Here is a 9,689-nt window from a genome sequence, read left to right on the forward strand (position 1 = left end):
GATTGTTGCTCCTCTGAAAAGCGAAATGAGCCGAATCGTCGCGTACATCGCTGGAATTACCCAGCAGAATGAACGCCCGCTCCGTGACTCCAAAGAAAGAGACAGGTCTCACAACTCGAACTCGACCGTAAGTTGAACAGTGACATATTCAACAACCCACATATCCCTTACAGGCAGTGTGCGTGTTCTGCGAGAAACGTGGCCACTCTTCGCAAGACTGCAAGACCATCTTGACTCCGTCAGACCGCTGGGCAACGGCAAGAACGAAGAGCATTTGCACTAAGTGTCTCTCCAAATACTCTGAAAGAGGAAACGGACACACGGACTGCTCCAAAGGAGACATCATCTGCTCCCAATGCTCGACGATCATGGCCGACACAACTCTATGTGCCCACCACGAAGCCTTTTGTGGAGTCAAGAAGACTGCTGTCCGCAGACGTCAAGATGTGCCGTCCGCTAGAGCACCAAAGATGGCGGTAATACAAGTTAAAAGACGACCACGTGTATATAAAACTGTTCTTACAGAAATACTCGTTGGATAATCGCAACAAGGCAGGACCTTCTGGATCAGCTCCACAATAGAGCAATGGCCGGACGTCCACTCAAAGCCGATAATAACTTGTTAACCGTTGTTGAATTTTGTTTATTGTTTTTACCCCGGCCTCGCCAGTAAAACCCTCATTGTTACCCCCACTCATATCGATTCATATGTTATACAGAGTTCTAACTCTATGTTATATCTATGTTACAGATTCTCTTTGTGGAACATCGCAGGTTGGGTGACACGTACTGAGAGCCGCTCACAACACACTTATCGACACCGTCAGCTAACTTATGCAAAAAACTAAAAAACGCGAAAAGATGCAAACCTCATTGAGGTCACTGCCATAATAAAAGAAGGCTTGAATACCTCGTCTGAGGTCGCCCACACCACGCAAACCGATTCAGGTCCCTGCAATGCTAAAAGATGGCTGAAACACCTCATCGAGGTTGCCCAAAAAAAAAAAACAGCAAACCGATTAAGGTCCCTGCGATTCAAAAGATAGCGTGAATACCTCAATGAGGCCGCTCAAAACAACAAAAAGATGACGTGCTCAATATAAGACCGCTATGGCAACGAGCACATCCAAAATTTGCCGGGAGCTCAAATGAGCCATAATCCCGCCTAAAAAAGACACAAAGTGCACACTAAAGAATGTAGGTGAATACATCACTGAACTTCTGATGGGCAAGAATCCAGATACGTCCGCTATATACAAGCAAAGTACGTCAGAGATAACTCCACAGAAGATTCCTGTAAACAAAAGACGCTCCAAGCTGAGGAGAATATCCTCGTTGCGCACACTCAGAGAACAGAGATATCGATTATTCTATAATCCGCTCTGCTTCAAAACGATCAAAAAACTCATTAAAAAAGTGTAGCCATTAGACCGAAACTCATCCGAGCCGAAGTCCGCTCACATATAAAACACATATAAGACGTATAGTCACTAAAAGAAAAAGAGTATCAGATGCGAAAGTCAGCATCTCAAAAGTGACACGTCGCCAAAAAAGCCAAGCTGAGTCAGATTGATCAGGCAAATCCCAGTCAAAGTCTGCTCACTTAGCAAAAACTTCGCGGCTCACTGCCCGTACACCTACATTTGTTCCTAGATTCGTCTAGAATCGGAATTTTATAACCCGTTAAATACGGAAGAACCCAACGACATCACGTATCGTGGTCTAAAAAATTGTTGAGGAAAATGTCAGGCTCGAATGAGTTAGTCCCTCACAAGACCCGAACTGACGACTGCTCATTCCCTATACCACGAGTTTTTGAAGCTAAAAGAATAAGGCTCTAAAGTGGCAGCTAGAGATACAGCTCGCTGAAAGTTAGCTCGTGCCGGACGGCCATCTGGTACATAGCGGACCCTCAGCAGTCGGAAATCGGAATCGATACTTCAACGTCTTCGCTTTCAGTTGACTGCTGAAAAACAAGACATTCCAAAAAAAAAAAGATATTGATCTGTGCATTGAGACAATCATATAAGCCATAAACGATCCACGGTGTACCAAGGTTCTCTCCGCATGCAACGCATAATATTCCTTAGAAATATTTCGTCGCGTGGAAAACTTTATTGCAAAAAAAAAAAAACGTGACAAAATGACACGTTAATACAGTAACACGGTGACACGTATACAGAGATATATAAGCTGCAAAAAAATTCATATTAATCAGTTATCGCAAAAAAATTTGCCCCTGGTTACAACCAATCAGCTACTCCCAACTCCAGTACGTGTCCCCCACAAATAAAAATCGCCACCATCTACGCTAAGTCATAACGCAGACAACTAACGTTTCTGTTTCAGACAAATGCTGCCACATCTACGGCATGGTGCCGATCAAAACCGACGTCCGCGTCAACCAATGTTGCCACGTCAACATCCACCCCCTCGACTCGAAAACGTCTACATTCAAGACTATACTGTCGAGCAGTACTTCCAAGGCCACTCACTACCGTTCACGATCGATGATATCTATCGCTTCGCGACGTTGGAGGAAGATTGGCCGCTAGATGAACTGCCTGATGACGTAGAAGATCGAGGAGGCTTACGTCTCGCGGTTTGGCGTGAAACTCGCCCCACTCCACACACCCACTGGGAACAGATCGCTCTTCGCCTACCAATCATCACTACAGCTCATGGAGCACGAGAGTATTTCGTCAGAAATGCTCGAGTTCAAAATGAGTTACGTGTAGGAGAAAGGACAAGACGCTGCCCAGAGTGCGGATCTCAGCTTGGAGGATTCCCAATGCCGGACCACGTGTTCCAGGAATGTCCGTTCAGCTCGCTCCGAAACATGGATAGGATGGAGTTTATGGCATCAAATCTTATTGCATACTGCAACGCTTGCAATTCTCGGTCAGCATCTCACGAGAGTTGCCTGAGAAACGTATGCAGAGGATGTACCGATTCGAACCATACACTTGCTCAAGACTTATGCTCCTGGCATGTTGGTTCCCACGCCGGATACCAAGAACAGCTCCATAACGTGGAAGAGTTACGCGTCAGAAGACTCGAGCACATCGAGCAACTGTACCGTGACCCAATGCAACCGCTACTCTACTTCTCATACCTGGATGAACCTCCGTTCGCCGCCAACAGGAGAATTAGAGCACGCGTCGACATCCACGGATGGGGACCGCTCCTTGAGTACCCAGAACGCTTTGAGCGACCAATCAACCGTGCCAACTACGGAAATCAGTTCGAAGGGAAAAGGACCGAATATCCATCACTCGTTCCACCTGAGTATGATAATAATCCTCAAGTCCCAATCCCACGATTCAACCAAATCGATCGAGATTATCTGAACCGAGTTGCAGACGCGGTGACCGCTCTTCGTCGAGACCACGAGGCATATAACCACGTAAGATAAAATAATAGCAAAAGTTCCATAATTCGTAATCACACGTTGATCTTCAGATCGAAGTGCCACAACTCCCACCTATAGGAGGTCGCCCAGACGAAGAACACCAACGTGCTGATGATGGACATCAAGCTCCAATGCCACCAGTCGAGCCCGCTCCCGCACAGCGCCCTCTGCGTGCTCGAGAGCCTGCTCCACCCGTCGCTCAACTTCCGGCTCCAGCTCCGGTAATGAGACCACCGCAAAAACTCAGGCTTGAAGACGGTACAATAATAGTACCAGAAACAGCCGGGAATCAGGCACCGGAACCTCGAGAAAGACATGGCAGGGTAAAAAACTCTAAAAGTCGCATTTTGTCATAAACACTACGAACTGAATTACAGATCGGTGGAGACAATCAACGACCAAGAGCACAACCAGAGCAACAACGTCCGATCGAAGCCAGACCGATCAACAGACCACTTCCACCACAGGCGGAAGCGAGGAGACAAATAGCACCAGTCATCAATGTCACCGATCAGGTACAGACATCAATAGACTAAAATAAGCTAGTTCAATATTTGAATTCAGGTGCCAAACGCCCCTATTGTCCCTCCAGTCGAGAGATCCATGCCGGCCGCTCGTTCTCCAACAACGAATGGAACTACCGCCCAGGTAAAACATACTCATAGAGAAATGGTGATATAAAATCTCCTTATTCCAGCGTCCACAAACCTGGAATGCCACCGCTCTCCCAGAAAGTCGCCAAGACCCGACCGCTCCTCTCAACGCTCAAAACGCAGCTCTCACAGTAAGATTCAGTTCTACGAATCCCGGTGTATATATCCACCCAATTTCAGAGTGCAGAGCAACTTGAGTACAATCGAGAGGCAGCATTAAGCCAGCGAGTCCGCTCGATGTGTGGTCAACCCATACTGATCGGTCAACAGGCGGTCCGTCAACATGCCCAACTTCGAGCATTCGACTATCTGATGATTCAAGACACTCCAACTAGCCACCCAGCTATAGTTCTCCGTATCCAAACCATGCAATACGTCCTGACAGGATCGGAAGACTACCGCTACAAGATCCACGACAGATATCCGATCGAATCCCTGCTCGGATATCTGGACGCACTTGCCACAGCTGGGACCGCTACACGCCTAGAGCCTATTCTACTAGTCCGTTTGGAGTTGTTGACAGCAGATCCGGTGATGGAGAAATACACCTACAGAGGAGACATCCTTGTCATACCATCAGCCACGGTATACATCGACAACCAAGCACTCCGTCCCATCATGGAGGAATACATGATAAACGGAGGAGCCCGAGGCGAAGAAATACGATTTGACAATTTCTCGCCGACCGCTCACGAGCTGCTCGATTGCCCAGCCCCGACTGAAAGGATCTCTCCCAGAGAATACCTGCAGAGTTTGGAAGAACATCGCTTCGCCTCCGCATATGTCACCGAGCCGCTCGAACCCATCAACGGGTACAATAGAAGGACCCTGGTGAGAGCTCTGGATCTGCATCCACCAACGTTCGAAAACTGTTTCAACACAAGAATCAGTTGGATGTCCAAACTATTAACCGCTCATAACCTCATAACTCCACCGGAGAACGTCGAGTCGAGCGAGTTGGTAGACCGCTCCAACTATCTGAAGTTGCTATACGCGGCAGGAGACCACCTCATCACGGCCATGGACCGCAAGAAGAGAGTCAACGTCGTAGTGTACGACTGCTTCGAACGTCTGCACGCTCACTCAGCAAACGGACACGATTTCGTACTTCCGACACTCACACTCTTCTGCAAAGCATCCTACCTCAGATGGGTCGTCTGGCTCAAGAATGTGTGGAATGTAGTCCTCGCGGACGGAGAACAGAGCGATCCATGTGATTGCAACACCGTTCAGGAAATGCACTGAAGAAGCCCGCTCATAATTCTCTATGTTTTACCGCTCATTTCCGACCACAGGTCGTCGATTTCTTACTTGTGTCATAAAACACCATTTTATTCAATAAATTTGGTTGATAATCACATGTGTTACTGTAATCCCAATAAAAGACTATAACAGTCATATAATAAAAAGATCTCGCATTAGAGACACACAAAAAAAAAAGCAATAAAGTTACATATCCACGTCGAGATATGACTAATAATGTAGATATACGAGCTCTGACGCTCGAAGTCAAAACAGCCTAACAACATCAGGCAACACTCACAAATTGATTGTCAAAATCGACAATTAATAAAAAAAAAAAAAAAAAAAAAACCCCCGGTTGAAATTGTCGGACCTACCGCCGATAGTTCACAACCACCATATACGATTGCCTCTACAACTCAAATTGAAGTTGCACTACAATCCCATATACGATTGTCACTGTAATTCGTATAGCTATTACAAACAATCCCACACGTCGACAATAATCATCACCAAGCTAAGAGTTTCGCGAGCTCAAAGTTTACTAAGCATAAGTCCAGCCGGCCTAACGAAGCCGTTAAGTGATTTGCCGAACGGTTTAACGTACTCGACACCAAACGACGACGTTCTGCGAAGGAATGCTAGCCCCTTCAAAGATAACAAAGTCAAATTTCAGCAGTTACCTGTTGTTCCGGTCGTTCATAACGCCAAAGTATGTTGCCTAACCAGCAAAATCGCTCTCGTTCCACGTCTCCAGAAGACCATATGTCAAGAAAGTCCTCTCGGGGAAACTCTTTGACTCGTAAGAGACACAACTCTCCACCTCTCCAAGCAACTTCGTTGCTTCAGAGAATCGTGGGTCCGCTCAAGACCTCGATCACGAAGAAATGCAAGACCGCTGGCGAACTTATTGAAAGTTCAGATCAGGCGATCGCACTCTTCGAAGATCCGCATGCGGAACATATCACCACTCACCAACAAGAACTGGTGGATGCAGCGGAGATCCTAGATGATCTTCACAAAACATCAGCTGCTCTCCAGAACTTGGGTGAATATATCCAAATCAAATTCTCGGATCCGGAGATGCAAGCATCCCCGGAGAAAGAGGAATACATGTCGGAGGTCAAGAACCATCTTGTTCAAATGCATGTGGACGACGTCATTATGTTGATCAACCACAACGCCGACAAGTTGGAAATCATCTTGGCAAACGACGATACATCAATCGAAAACATCTCACCGAATCCTGAAAATTCGACACCGTCGGATGACCGTGATCACGGAGAAGAACATCACTCTCCAGATGAGAACTCAGCTCATAGCGAAGACGCTGTACCGACTGATCATCGAGACAGTAACTCTTCTCAGAGCTCGACTTATCACGAAACGTCATCTGACCTTCCAAACCAACTGCCAGAGCCCATCTCGAACAACGAGTCGATGCTCGAGCAGGCGGAAACTGGAAACCGTCGACTTCAGGAGGAAGTCCAACGATTGAAACTCAACAACGAAAAGAAACTCCTAGCTCAAATGGCTACGGAGAGACAACGGTTGGAGTTGGAAAAAGAAAGACTTCTCCGTCAGGAGACCCAAATGGATCTCGCCGAAGCCCGCTCCAAAAAATCTAGTGTCATGCTGGTGAACAACGAGCATACCGCTAGGCACAGTGATCCTACTGCTAAATCGGTCCAAACACAGTCGAACCAAAATATCGCTAGTAATGCGAGTGTTCAGTCTGTTACGGCACCAATAGCACCAACTCCAACGAGCCAACCAAACCAATCCATTAAGGATAATACAGTCACCCAGGCGAATCCATCTAGCCAAGAGATGCTGCTCATGAATGTCATGAACAAACTCAGCAGCATCGAAAGCACTCAAAATAAGACCAACAGTGCTATCTTTGCAGAATTGGCAAAGAGTCATGCTAAGATGGAAACCCTGGTTGACAAAAAACTAGAGCAAAGACTACAAGAACTGATCAAGGCTGAAGAGGACTCAGTTACCCATTCTGGAGAAACTGAAGAAGAAGAGTTCGTAAGAGAATACGAGAATCAAGGAAATACGGCAGATGAGCCAAGCGGCAAGTCAAAATCCAAATCGGATAATAGACACCGCAACCGCTCCAGATCCCGCTCCTCATCTCGTTCTCACTCTCGTCATAGAAGTCACTCCAGGCTCCTTACAGATATCAGTCTTGATACTCTAGTAAAACACATCAAAGCCTTCGACGGCAATGGCAAACTCGACATCTTCGAGAAAACATTTGCCAACTCCGTCATGAAACATCCGAGGCTCAATGATGACATGAGATATTCCATTCTCACCACATTGGTGAAAGGGGAGGCCGCTCCATGCATCGATCAGTCCACTGACTCTAAGTTAGCCATCGAGACCACTCTGAGCAACCTCAGAAACGTTTACGGGAAATGCAATGACAAATACAATCTCCTGGACAGGCTCAAAAAATTGCCATTCCATCAGTCCAACACAAAACAGATGAGATTAGACATTGCATCCCACACGGTGATACTCGGACTGCTCAGAGAGAAGGATCTGCCAGAAAATGATGAGCCCACTATTCATATTATCGTAGGCAAACTTCCACCAGCAATGCGTTCAAAGATCGCAAGTTACTTGACCAAGATGGGCACCACTCTACATTGTTGCCGCTCCAATCTGACGAGTATCAAGTGCAAGCATACTTAGCCTCTGCACTACTCGAGGAATGGACACCAGAAGACCCCATGACTAAAATAGCCAATGAAGTCGAAATGATGCGAAGACTCGAAACGCTCGGTATCGAAGACGTTTCAGTCGCAGAAAGCACTACAAAGACCGCTCAGGAACTATATACCCAGTTTACTATAACCGCTCGATTCAACGCGGAAGGTCAACTGGAAGTAGCATTACCACTAAATGGGAATGAGGTCAGACTGGCAAACAATTACGCGGTATGCGTCAAACGACTAGGGAGTCTTGTCATCACCCTAAAAAGAGGCAAAGACCTCAGACACGAATACTCAAAAATCTTTCACGATCAAGAGTTAGCCGGCTTTATCGAGCGAGTAACGGTCGAAATGTTGACGAAGCACAAACTTCACTACTATTTCCCTCATAGAGGAGTAGTGAAAGCAGATTCAATGACAACTAAACTCCGCATCGTATTCGACGCGAGTAGTCACGCATCAGGACAGTTGTCACTCAATGACTGCTTACATGCAGGCACCAACATGATCGTACCGCTCTTCGGAATCCTGGTCCGCTTCAGGTTCCCTCAAAAAGTCATTGTGGGAGACATCGAGAAGGCATTCCACCAAATTCCCCTCCAGGAAGAATATCGTAATCTAGCGATGTTCCTGTGGTTAAAAGATGTGGATAAGCCGCCCACTCGAGACAACATCGAGGTACACCGCTTCACTCGCGCACCCTTCGGGATGACGTCCAGTCCTTTCCTCCTCGCAGCCTCTATCAATTATCAGTTAGAGAATAACCCTCATGAGCTGAACGAGGAAATCAAGGAGAACTTATACGTTGATAATTGTATGTTCTGTACAAACGACGAGTCCGCTATCCCGCAAATTGTTTCTGAGGCCAAAAAGGTGTTTAATCGCCTAGGCATGAACCTAAGAGAATTCATCACGAACAGCCCAGAAGCAATGGCGGCAATTCCGGAAGCCGACAGAGCCAAATCAGACGTAATTAAGCTCCTTGGATACAAATGGGACACCGTCAACGATACGATAACGGTCAAAATTGCCGAGCTAAACATTGATCACCCCACTAAAAGAGATGTAGCGTCTAAGCTTGCTGAAACGTTCGATCCGCTCGGACTGGTATCACCAATCCAGGTGCCGTTCAAACGCCTGATGCAACGCACATGGCAACAACAAGGGTCTGACTGGAAGGCACCTCTCCCAAATGAGCTGCTCCAAGATTGGAGGGCTCTGCGGACTGCCTTCATAGACAGAGTGATTACCGTACGAAGACCGCTTACACCCGACTATTCTGACAGTCGAATCGAACTGCTTATGTTTTCGGACGCATCACATGACATTTATGCTGCGCTATGCTACGCCAACTTCATCAGAGATGGACAGCCGCCAGTCACCCAACTGCTTGCCAGTAAAAACAAAGTCAAACCGTCAAAAGAGTTGAAATGGACCATTCCAAAACTCGAATTGCTCGGCATCGTCTGTGCATCCAATCTAGCTCGAAGCATCATTGCCGAGCTCAGAGTTCCAATCGCGAAAGTCCGCTTATTTACGGATAGTTCATGCGCTCTGTATTGGATTCTTTCTGGTCAAAATACCAGACAATGGGTTGCGAATAGAACTAGTGAAATCAAAGCAAACCAAGCGAGACTGCTTGAATTGATGGAG

This window comes from Caenorhabditis remanei, chromosome II (assembly GCF_010183535.1).
Source record: "Caenorhabditis remanei strain PX506 chromosome II, whole genome shotgun sequence".
In the NCBI taxonomy this organism is placed as follows: Eukaryota; Metazoa; Nematoda; class Chromadorea; order Rhabditida; family Rhabditidae; genus Caenorhabditis; species Caenorhabditis remanei.